We start from the raw sequence: 13,731 nt of genomic DNA, 5'->3' as shown, positions 1-13,731 counted from the left end.
TCAACAATCAAATAATTTCCTTCATGTCCCTCATCAAGGGATCGATATCATTTTCTGCAATACATTGCTAAGATCGTGGAGGGAATAGAATCTGATCAGGTGTCAAACAAGCATGACCAAGAGACAAAATTAAACATGCATATTCATACTAGGTTTTCACAACAAGATTCACAATGAATCAAAACTAGGGAAAGGTGGATTTTTCCAACAGGAGATGTAAGACACAACACCAAACTAGGTGCCCAATCGGGGCGATAACTCAAGAACTTCTGTTCTTCCATTCTTATATGCCAAAACTCATACATGATTTGTGCTGACAGGTAAGGGCTCATAACACCCTACCCTCTCTCCCTCTTCTTGTCCTGAGAAGAGACTCTACGCTGTTGGTGTCCAACTAAAAAGACCTTTTTCGAAATTGGCCACTTTTGCCCTCTCCAAGGGTGAGTAATGCCAAAACACCCATACAAGAAAACTTTGAAATTCAAACAAAAACATGAAAGAAAATCATTCAAGAAATATGGTTTCAATCCTTCCCCACATACCCAACATACATACAAGCATACAAATAAACAACACAATAGCATAAGCATGAAACAAGCATGAAAAATCTGAATAAGGGAGATGAAGAACTCCTACCTTCACAAAGAGGTAATGGTAAATGAATAGTTTGAGAAGAGCTTTTCCTTCCTTGCTTCAATCTTTCAAGACTCCTCTCTAAAAGTAGAGATTGGGTAACAACCAAACTACTCCAAAAAGGGCCTCTAAATAATATCCAACCTCAACCGCCAAAAATGGCAATAACTTCCCCCACTCACCTAAAAATTTAGAAGTTTCTAACTCAACCAATCCTAAGGTTAACTACTAAGTGGAGTTGAAGTTATGCAACTCATGATAACCACTTTCAATTTTCGCACAAAGGCAAAAATAGACTTTTTGAGTGACCTCAAAAGTCAATAAAAGGGGCTTAGAGGGCGGAAAATACCCCCAACACATACCCATACCCCTTGGGTATAAAGATTTCATGATTTAAGGCCCTAAGAATTGATTTGGGACCCAACAAAAGCTAGGAAAGTAAGGGACCACCTAACAACTCCCTAAATGCAAATTAAGCACTAATCTGATTTAGATGTAACTAAACTTGATTAAGGAACAAATTAGTGAACATGACACTAACTTAATCCGACTTAGGTCCAAAGGTTACATAGATAACCCTAACTAGCATGCTGGAATGCATAAGAAAATTCACGAGTGTCAAGTGGCACTAAAGAACACAATTATGAAACATTAACATTTACTGATCATGGAAAGATACATTCATACATCTCAAAATACAATAAGATATGAACAACATGGTTTCCACGAATGGCACATAGGGATCAGTTTTGTTCCTCCATCGAGTTTCTTGGCTAAAATATCTTGCACACTCATTGCACACATCAGTAGTCCCATAAAATCACATGCGCATATGTATATACGTATCAGTGATTCACATAAATTAAAACATACATCTTTCAATCAATCAAGGTTTCTCTCATCCTACACATATTCTTAATCATTACAATTTCATAATCAAAGTGTTAATCTTGCATTTACTTCACCAACATACATGTTCATAAAGCATTAAATGGCGAACTCAAATATCTAAAAGTAAACATCACACAACATTAAATAATATAATATGTTCAAGGTGTCCGATAGTGCCTCAACATACTGAGACATGAGTATCAAACTAATAATAATGTTATCACTAAGCTACGATGGGTCGGGGTGAGGCCTCACAGTATCCTACTCTTGAATTAAAAAGACAACATTCAAGATTTTGTTGAGATCATTAAGATTGATATCCACTCTATTGAGGTTAACCCATTTTTCCTCTTCCCAATAATCAACAAAAAAATTCCAAATAGATTCTTATATTGATCTATAAATCCATTTCACCTCTGATAAAAAATGAGGGTATGATCAAGAATCCAAATACCATCCCAAAAATGAATATTCCTACCATTTCCAGCCTTCCATCTAACTCCTTTATTTATAATCTACTTATTTTTCTAAACATGTTTCTAGATTTCAGAACCCCCTTGGTAAACCTCATTACTAAGGAAGTGGTTAAAACCAAAATTCTCTCTATTATATTTATCATTCTTAATGTCACTCCATTCTCCCTCCTCTTGATGCCATCACCAAGTAATTGTAGCAAGAAGAGAATCATTCATTGTTATAACCCTTCTAAGACCAAGACCTCCTTTTTTTATAGCCATTAAACCCATTCTTTTCTTTTTTTCCATACCCATCTAATGGAATCACTTCTGAATCTTAAACACACTCAAAGCATACAAAGGAAAAATTTGTAACATGGATTTAAGAATAATTACCTTTCCAACCAGCTAATTTTGAATGGATTTTGTCGATCAAAGAACTAAGTTAAGTAAAGTTAATCACAGATAATATCATAAGGTTTACATGTTAAGTAATTACTGAGTTACAACAGATTATCAATATTAACTAAGTGCACGTGTGTTTTTCGAGCAACAATATTTACAGTGAAGTTTATGTTTTCTTCTAAGATCTAGGGAATCTAGATTTATTTTAATGGTAATTGATTTACCCCTCACCTCTCAGCTACTCCTCTTATATTTTCAACAATTGGTATCAAAGCATCTTGGTGCTTGTACAGAAGGTTTCAAGGACCTAATCTAAAGATCAGGATGTCTTACAGAAGAGAGACTCCCAAGTTAAACAGAGATAACTTCAAGGCATGGAAAGAACGTATGAAGTTGAATTTAGTGACCATCAATAATTCATGCTTGAAACATCTAGAAAATGCTCACAAAGATCCTACTAGAACATTGACTATGGAACAAATTACTAAAAAGAAAAATCATAACATCATGATGTTTGACATTGCATCAACTCTTAACTATGCTAAATTTGATGAGGTCAAAGGATGTGCTACTGGTCATGACATGTGGGCCATACTAAAGGATATCTATGGAGGTGATGATAATGTGAAAAGAGCCAAGGCAAAAAGCTTGAGAGGTTAGTTTGATCAGATGAAGAGGATAGAGGATGAAAACATTACAAAATATGTTGAGAGAATCAAAGCTAGTGTTAGTGCTATCAAAGCCTCTAGAGGAAAAATTGAAGACGTGACAATGGTAAGCAAGGTACTCGAAACCCTTCTTCCTAGCTATGTAATCAAAGTGTCTACTATTCAAGAAATGAGATGTGATCCAAATAATAGATAAATGTAGATGCTTTAGTTGGAAGATTGACTACATTTGAGCTAGATAACTATGACAATTATACTCCTAGCTCTAGGCAAAAGAAATTACAAATGTAAAATTCCTTTAATCTATTTTCCATGTGAAGAAGTGAGAAACATTTCTGCAAGATGCTCAAACAGAGAAGACAAAGATGAAAAGAAGCACAAAAAATACAAATGCTAGAAGGATTTCAAGAGCTTCAAGGACTGAAAGGATAAAGGTAAGAAATCTTATTTTATAGCTAAATATTCAGATAGTAGTGGAGATGATGAAATGGTCTATATTATTATAAAAGATGAAACTGATGATGAAGGAGATAAAATGGCAATTAGTTTTCATGTTAGAAAAAATGATACATGAATTATTGATAGTGGTTGCTCACATCATATGGCTAGTGACAAAACAAAGTTTGAACATATGGAACATTATAATGGTGGAAGTGTGAGATTTGGAAACAATGAACCATGTTACATAAAGGGAAAAGGTTGTATCTCACTAACCAATGAACTTAGATGTGATAATTTTTATTGGGTTGAAGGACTAAAGAATAATCTATTGAGTGTGGCATAGTTGAATAACATTGGATTCAAGGGAGAGTTCATGAATGGGAAGACAAAGTTGTTGGATGGAAAAGGAAACCTAGTTGGATCTAGTAAACAAACCAAAGGTAATCTATTCTACCTAGATCTTAGTGAAAGTTTATGTTTCAATTCTTAAGTAGAAGAAAGTTGGTTATGGTATAAAAGGTTATGTCATGTGAACTTTGATAATTTGATCAAGATAAGAAAAAACAAAAAAGTGAGAGGTATTCCTAGTTTGATGAAACCTGATATGGACCTATGCAAGGATTGTCAAAATGGTAAGATGAGAAAGACAAGTTTCAAAAGAAAGAACTATCATTCTAAATAAGTCTTAGAGCTAGTTCAAACAAACTTATGTGGACCTATTGGAATAGAAAGCTATAATGGAGATAAGTATTTTATTCTTTTTGTTGATGATTATTCTATAATGATGACTATAATGTATCTGAAGGAGAATTAAAAAGCTTTTCAAAAGTTTAATTAGTATCTGGCAAGAGTAGAAAAAGAAATTCGAAAGAAGCTAAAGTGTTTGAGGTAAAATAGAAGTGGTGAATTCATCTCTTATGAATTTAATGAATTCTGCACTGAAATAGGAATCAAAAGACAAGTATCAACCCCTGATACACCACATCATAATGGTATAGCTAAGAGAAGGAATAGATCCATCATAGATTGTGCAAGAACTTTGATGATAGAAAAGAATGTTGCAATCAAATATTGGAAGGAAGAAATTAGTACTAAAGTGCATATCTTGAACAAAGTACAACTAAAGAAAGACTCAAATAACACTCCTTATGAACTATAGTATGACTACAAACCTAATGTAAGTTACCTGAAAGTATTTGATAGAAAGTGTTATATTCTAAAAGGGACTAGGAAATGAAAATTTGATGTCAAAGATGATGAATGTATATTCCTAGGACACTCCAACTAAAGTAAAGAATATAAAATTTTGAATTTATCCACTCATAAAATCATAGAAAGTGCACATGTGAGAATTGATGAGTTTGCAGAAAAGAGTGAAGAAAAGAACAATATAGAACTTGAGGATTACAAAAGGTTTATTTACTATGAACCTGATACATTTCCAAATATAATTGGAAGTTAGGAGACTTCACCTCCTCAGTCCCCAAAATCTTCAGAAGCACCTGAATTGCAACCACTACAACCTAAGTCATAGTCTGAAGGACCTAAGTCACAATCAGAGGTTATCGAGTTACAGCTAGAGAAAATTGAGTCTAAAGGACATGGGTCATAGATAGTGGGACTCGAGCTTGATATATAAGATCATGGAAAGGCTAGTGGAACAATTTCTAAATCCAAACTACCTGTGTTAGCTAGATATATTAGAAGGCACCATGCACCTAATCAAATCATTGGAGATTAGTTAGATGACACAATGACAAGAAAAAAATTGAAAGGTACATATTTTCTTACTAAATTTGAACCTAGTTCAGTTAAAAATGCTTTGGATAATGAAAATTGGATTGAAGATATGAAGGAAGAGATCAAACAAATAGAGAGGAATAAGACTTGGACTCTTGTTCCTAGACCCAAGGATAAGAGTGTAAGTGGCACAAAGTGGGTTTTTAGAAATAAGTTGAATGATGATGGAGAAGTTTCTAGAAATAAAGAAAGGTTATTATTCAAAGGTTATTCTCAAGATAAAGGTATTGATTTTGGTGAAACTTTTTCTCCTATTACAATATTAGAAGGTGTTATAACTCTACTATGCACATAGAGGATTTAAAGTTTATCAAATGGATGTGAAATCTACATTCTTGAATAGGAAGTATATATAGAACAACCTAAAGGTTTTGTAGATCCTAGCGAAATGGATATGGTTTGTAAATTGCACAAAGCATTATATGGTCTCAAGAAAGCTCCCAAAGCTTGGTATAAAAGACTTCATAACTATTTGATGAAGATTGGTTTTCAAAGAACAAATGATAAGAATAACTTGCATAACAAAGAAGGACCAGACAAGAAGATTGTATTGGCAGAAATCTTTGCGGAAGACACATTGTTCACTAGAAATGATGACTTGCACAAAGACTTTTTAGAAGAGATGATTGAAGAATTTGAGATGTCCATGTTTGGAGAGATAAAATTATTTGTTGGATTATAGATTCAATAGAAGAAAGATGGTATCTACATTACTCAATCAAAATATATCAAGGAGGTACTAAAGAAGTTTGAAATGAAATATTAAAAACTAGTTAGAACACCTATGTCTACTAGACATTGGCTTTCCAAAATTAATGATTCTAAGGAGGTAGATTAGACCACATACAGATCAATGATTGGAAAACAACAATATGTAGTGCATACGAGGCCTAATATTACATTAACAATTGGTATGATGACAAGATTCTTAGAAAATCCTAAAGAAAATCACATGATGATAACCAAGAGAATCATGAGGTATCTAAAAGGTACTAAAGACTATGGATTATGGTACAAGAAAGGAAGCAATTTATATTTAAGGGCCTTCATAGATGTTGATTGGAGAGGAAGAGCACTAGTGGTGGAGCATTATTTCTTGGTAAAAGACTAGTGTCTTGGACAAGTATGAAGTAGAATTGTATTTCTCAGTCTACAACAAAAGAATAGTATGTCATAGCAACAGTTAATTGCTCCAATGTTTTTTGGTTCAAAACAGTGTTGGCAAGTGTGAAGGTAGAGATCAAGGACCTAGTGGTTATCTTATGTGATAACAATAGTACAATTAATATATCAAAGAATCTTGTGATGCATACAAGACCAAACACATTGCTATAAAATATCATTTTCAGAGAGAATTGGTGCAAGGTAAAGAGGTAAGATTGGAAAATGTGAATGCTAAAGAAAAAATTGTAGACATATTCACTAAGACATTACCTAAGGACACATTTTTGTATCTAAGAGGTAAGTTAGGGATTACTTTTGTATGTGAAGCTCACTAAATGAATTTTAGTGATGCATTAACTAGAAAATGTTAAAGATCAATCATTTGATGTAGTATTGAAAAGGGCAGATTGTATATGAATTAGTACATGAGGTACATTGATATTCATTGAATATTGTTTTTGGCATGATATGTCAAAGAGGGAGAGTTTGTAGTTTGATGTCATATTCACAAGAAATTATAAAGAGGGAGAATTATATGATGAGGGAGAATTTGTAGAGTTATCAAAGAAGAAGAACTTTGTCTAATATCAAAGAGGTAGAGTTTTTCTATCAAAAGAAGATGTTGAAGTCAGAGTTTGTTGGTAGAGGAAGAAATTGAAGGCAAAGGGAGTTCACACTAATAGAGTGAGTTATTAAGGATGAGAATAAGAATGAAACTAAGGATATTTTCCTTACTATTAATTTTCTCTAAAAATCCCATTGTATCATGACATGGTGTGTTGCCATTAATGCCAAAGAGGGAGATTGTTGAATATAATTATGTATTGTCTTTTATGTTAAATAAAATGTCATGTTTTTACTAGTCAGTATATGTCGATCTCACTCAGGTGATGAATTGAGCATTCTACTATTTGCCAAGTTCAGAAGATAATGACTACCTAGTTTACTCAGGTATCAAAGAGTAATTCACAAAAGTTGAGTATTAACTAAGCTCACTTGGTTAATGAAGAAAAATTGGATGGAACCAGTGTTAATCGAGCTCACTCGATAACTAAAGAAAGTTTTTGAAGATGCAGTCTTAACTGAATTCACTTGGTTAACATAGGAAAATCATTTTTGAGTGTCTACTGAGCAAGGTCAACTAATGAAAGATTTTCTTTTTTTGGCATATTGAGTTCAATAGGTTTGTTTGTTGGTTCTAGCTGACTCGAGAGATGGATATTAATTATTCTAAGTTCTATTCAAGCTAACTTGAAAATGCATAAGGTATAAGTACAAGATCAAGTTGAGGATTGAATGTGTGGAACTATATGGAAGAATTGAAGATGCTTAGAGGAAAAGAATTAGAAGGATAAGAAGAATATCCTTGTGGAGCAACAAAGATACATTGACCAAAAATGATCAAGTATACAGGACAAAATTGAGATCTGTAATCAACAATTCAATTGCATAAGAAATTAGGTCATCTCATTGTTACTCTCTAACCATTGTAGAAGTGATCTAAATCTCTTAACAAAGTTGGCTTGATAACTATTTGTAAATCCTCTAAGAAGGTGGAATTTATATTGAAGTGTCTAAAGACCTCTAACAAGGCCACTCATAACAAGGTGATTAAATCCTTTATTAGGGTCACACTTAATAGTGTGTTTTGTAACCTTTAATAGGGTTGGCTCCTAATAGGGCTCACTTCAAAAGAGTGAAAATTATTAACTAGTTGGAATTGGTGGTATTTTCGAAATCTTGGGGTCGCTTGTGTTTATCTTATTTCTTTCATGTGTATGCAACTAAGTTAAGTAAAGTTAATCACAAATAAATTCATAAATTTTACATGGTAAGTAGTTACTGAGTTACAATAGATTATCAGTATTAATTATGTGTTTACCAAGCAACAATATTTCCAATGAAGTTTATGTTTTATTCTGATATCTAAGGGATCTAGGATTTATATTAGTGGTAATTGATTCACCCCTCCCTTCTTAGTTACTCCTCTTATATTTCCAACATCCTCTTATATTTTTAAGTCATTTACCAGGAAAGATTACAAGGTCATCAATTTGATTGAGTGATCTAGTAAAGGCCAAGCATACGACACTTATACAAATTGAGTTAGAGATTGTCAAGAATTCAATAGAGACTAAGAAGATATGTGAGTTGAGTAATATAAGGAAGATCGATCATATTGAAATATTATCAAGAGCCAAAAAAATAGACATATAGAAACTAAGTAACAACATGAAGGTTTATGTATGACCGAGTGTCGAGGCATTCAAGTGCCAAGTAATCGAGTTTTGATATACAATTTTATAATGGTACAAAATCATATTTAAACTATTTTGGATGAAATTTTTATGACATTAAATATTTGTAGATTTAGAATAAATGTTGATTACACATTATTATAGAAGCTAATGATCTCTAGATGAGTGATTCAACCAATTAGAAAAAGGGATATAAATGGAAAAATATGATGAAGTTTAAGCCATGGATCAAGATCTAGAAACTTCACATGATGTTTATTTAAGGAGGATTCTAACCCTAGAACTGACACAATGAGAATTCATAAGGGGTATGTGCATGTGAAGGAGTTAAATGAGTTTTTAGAGATAGATCCAATAGAGATAAATAAAAGCAGTGAAGGACTAAACATATTTATTAGATTAGGAGAATTAGATTAGAGATAAAGGAAAGAGGAGACCTAAGATCAACTTGCAAAGAAAACCAATGATTAGGTATTGAATCAATTATTTTTTAATTGGGAGAAGATAAATCTCTTAATAGAGTGGTCCTAATAGCCTATATAAATCTCATAATAGATTACTTACTTTAATGTGAGGATAATAATTTTTAACAAGGTGAGAACAAATAGTCTCTTAAGCTTTTAATAGGGAAGACCCCTCATAGGTTAGATCATTATAGGGCAAGAAAATGGGTTAAATATTTAGCATATTATGAGTAATCACTAAACTCGATCGACATACACTAAAAACCATCTAGTCTACCATGAAAGCCAACCATAGTAAAGAAAGAAACATAAAGTAAAACTCCCTCTTTTAGTTGTAGCTCCCATGTCTTCTTTTGTAGATCCAATTGTATAAATGCACACAATTGAAAATCAAAAGTATATGGTAAAGATAATGATTTGAGAGTACCAAAAGAGTGATTTAAGCTTGAGGGAGAAAATACCAAGGAAATTTAAAAGATTAAGAATCAAGTGATTAAAGATGAGAGAAATGTGGCTCACTTTATAGCCATCACACAAGAGGAGAGCATTGAACTTATCACCTTGGATATGCAACTTGGCAATAGATTCCTTTGGGAATCCATGATATATATTTCACAAGATGCCAAATGTAAGATTGTATGATGTGTAGAAGTCAACATGGTTATAAATAGAAGAGGATCTATGATGTGTCATGTAACACCTCAAAGTAACTTAGAGCCAAGAATCTATGACAATGAAGGATAAATATAGATATGCATAAGGAATAAGAATATATAGATTATGAAATATCTTAGCCAATTGTGATGATAAAATCCATGATGTAAGGTGTCCATGTATCATGATGATGTCAAGATTATGCAGAATATTAGAATTAAAAATTCATTATTCCACACAAATGGAAATTAGGAATTTGGACATTAGAGGTGGAAAATATGAGTTAGGAAATTGAAAATTTCTATGGTTTATGAATGATGAATTAGTTAATTAATAATATTAATCAATTTCAGATGTTAATTAAGAAGAATAATTAGTAATGTGAGATGAAAAATGATTGAAATGACAAAGGATTAGATTATGGGTTATTTAATCCATAGGATAAATTAGTAGATGTGATTGGTCAATTTGACTAGATAAATGCAACAAGATTTTTTGATGAAATGTGATGATTATGCAGATTGACTAGGATGATGACAGATAGACCAAATATATGGTCAAATTGAAGGACAAATTTGTATTGATATCATGCAAAGGACACATGAAATGAATTAATAATATGTAACATTTAACAACCATTATAAATAGGAGTAGTACTAGGATGGGTGACCTCCTGGGAAGTCTTAGTGCTTCACCCCTGTGAGCATCACCTAGATCCAATGAGTGCTAAGTGTTCCATTTATTCTCATGAGAGATGGATTCATGTTGAATCGCTACTCATGAAACATGGATCAATGGGTTTGAATCAAAATCACATAGTTAAATCCTAATCGCAATATCGCAATTTGACTTGTTGTGGAAATTATCTCCTACTTATCAATTGATGACCTCAAGGGTCTTTATAATGAATGGTTCATAAGGCACAACACTTGGTGAAGGTTTTTCAAATGGGGTTGCAAGCTTTGGGTTTAACCATGGAGGAAACTCTATAGTTAAGCGCGCTCAGGCTGGAGTAGTACTAGGATGGGTGACCTCCCAAGAAGTCCTAGTGCTTCACCCTTGTGAGCATCACCTAGATCCAATGAGTGCTAAGTGTTCCATTTATTCTCATAAGATATGGATTCATGTTGAATGACTACTCATGAAACATGGGTTAGTGAGTTTGACTCAAAATCACACAGTTAAATCCTGATAGCAATATCACAATTTGACTTGTTGTGGAAATTATCTCCTACTTATCAACCATTATAAATGCTACAAAATCAAAATTGATCAATAAGGTTAATCATAATAACATTGATGAACACTATCAATGTTATTTAAATGGTTTATAATGTCATGATCTGACACTAAGGGACTTAAAAATATTAATGATTGGATGACAAGAATGATAGTTGGACATAGCATTGAGAGCAATGATAGTACTAAAGTCAAATTTGATCAGTTTGATAAGATTTTATAGGTTTCTAAGGCACTGAGAGCAACGACAATGCCCAAGATTAGAAAGATGATGATTGATTTGGGATATTTGACATGTTGTAGATTGATTATGGTTGATTTGGAATGATTTTGGTTTGATTATGGATGATTTTGGGTTGACTTGGGGTGATTCCAGGTTGATTTGGATGATTCTTGAAAGTTTGGATAGAATGGGGATCAATTTTAAAGTGATTTGCAATTGATTTGAAAGGGGATATGAGTGATGAAGAATATTGTTGAAATATGGTTGAATGATAATCAAGTTGGCCAAAATATAAGAATTAATGAAATGAGAAAATTGGATGAGTTAGTACAAAACATTGATGAAATTATAGATGCGAACCATTTTTAAGCTTCTACGTTTTGCCCCTCTTTGATAGAATGTGATTTAGAGCATTGTGTTGAAGAATCCTATTGAAAAAGCCATAAAAGAATGCCCTATAAATGGTGGTATATAGGGGTGCCCCCTCAAGAAATTGACTAGGATAGGCATATAATAAGTCAATTTTTTGATAGTGAGAAGAAAAATCCATAGCAACTGACAGATCACAAATCATATGTCAAATGTGAAAGTTGTGGGCTTTGGAGCCAAAAAAGAATCACTCCCAACATAGAAAATACCTCTAGCACATCCATCTAGGTAGCAAAAATGTTGTAAAAGGGCTTGGAGAGGGTTTTGAAGTTATTTCCACCCTCTCAGTTTAAAGAAGAAGCTCTAGAGCAAGGAGAATGGGCTAACTACCAAGGGAACAACACCATGGTGAATGAGTGTGTAACTACTGATGATAGGAAAATGTAGGACCTTTGATAAGTACATTGAGGTTGTCTTTATGTATTTTATGCTTTGTTATGCTTTTTATGCATTCAAGGGTTAGTTAGAGGTTGAATAGGGCCCATCAAGGGTCTTGGGGGTATTTTAGGGCATCAAAATGCCCCAACTATGCCCAAAATACATCCAACTATATAGTAGCCATAGTTGGCATGACCAAGTATGCCATGGGTGTAGTTGGGGGCCCCAACTGAGCCTCTAGGACTTTGAAAAGGGTCTAAATGACCTTGGATAGACCCAAAACTTGTGGCACACTAGAAAAAAGAAGGATGATCCCAAAATGGAGATTGACTAAGTTAAATCGTGGAAAAAGGGGTTAAACTAGGTCAAACTTAGGGTAGATTTAGGTCAAATTTAGTCAATAGCTGACAAAGAGTGATGGATAGGGCTAAAAAGGTGCAAATGAACTTAAAACAAACTAAATTTTTGCATGCATGTTCAAAAACCTAGGAAAAGTTCAAAACATAATTTAACCTAGGAAAATATGTTCAAAAAAGTCAAACCTGGTCAAACCTAGCTCAGATGGAAGAAAAAGTTGGTTGATGGATAAGTAGAGGATCAAAATGATGTAAATGAGCTCAAAATGACCCAAAACTTGGTAGACATGTTCAAAACCCTAGAAAGAGTTCAAAACATAGGTCAAATTAGTAAAACATTTTTAGAAAAAGTCAAACTTTGTCAAACCTATTAGAAATAATAGTCCACCAAGATAACTGAGAGGGGGATGAATCAGTTATCTAATAATTAAAACATTTATCAACCTTAAACAATATTATCCATTCAACCAAAGAAAACAATACCCACAAAAAGACACATATAGAAATTATGCTAGATATGTTAATTAGGGAAACCCTTGATCAAAGGGAAAACCCCAATGGGAATGATGCCCACATGATAATGTACTAATATAAATATTCCTTTTTAGAGGATGGACCCTACTAGGAGTCTATTACAACATTTAGTACATATGAGTCCTTATTAGGAGACTTTTGAATCCTTGTTAGAAGATTCCAAACCAATTAGGAGTTGTAGAAGATAAAAGGACCCACTATCTAGATAGCTTCTGGGGCAAGATCACCGAACTCACCGTCCAACTAATCTATCAACTATTTCTTGTAGAATAATTATATATATAGTACTTTAACTTCTTTCCTCTTTCCTATCAACTAGACCAATCACTGTTAGACCTTGTAGACTAGGTCACAAACCTTAGATCAAAGTATCAAACTTTGGATCACATAATAAAACCTTGGCAATGAAGTTTCCTTCACTTCCACTTAGCTTTTCTTATCTTTGCATTCTAATTTTTGTGTTGCTTACAATCATGCACATTTATCCATACATACTTCCCTCATGATAAAGGAAAATGTCCTTCCTTTATACCAAATCCATAAAACAATTCCCTAAGTCAATTGTTACACCTACTTAATTAATTATTATAGGACTACAGTAAGAACACATTACACTTAGCGATAACATTAATCTTTCACCTTGAAACTTGAATAACATTTTGTACATGTAACATTATGATGAGCAAGATTTTCCATGTCATCATCAACATGTCTTCTTTACATCTTTAAATTTGGCTTC

The sequence above is a fragment of the Cupressus sempervirens genome, chromosome 3 (assembly GCF_028749045.1).
Source record: "Cupressus sempervirens isolate cs-2001-9-10 chromosome 3, ASM2874904v1, whole genome shotgun sequence".
Classification (NCBI taxonomy): domain Eukaryota; kingdom Viridiplantae; phylum Streptophyta; class Pinopsida; order Cupressales; family Cupressaceae; genus Cupressus; species Cupressus sempervirens.
This window is presented reverse-complemented; position numbering follows the sequence as displayed.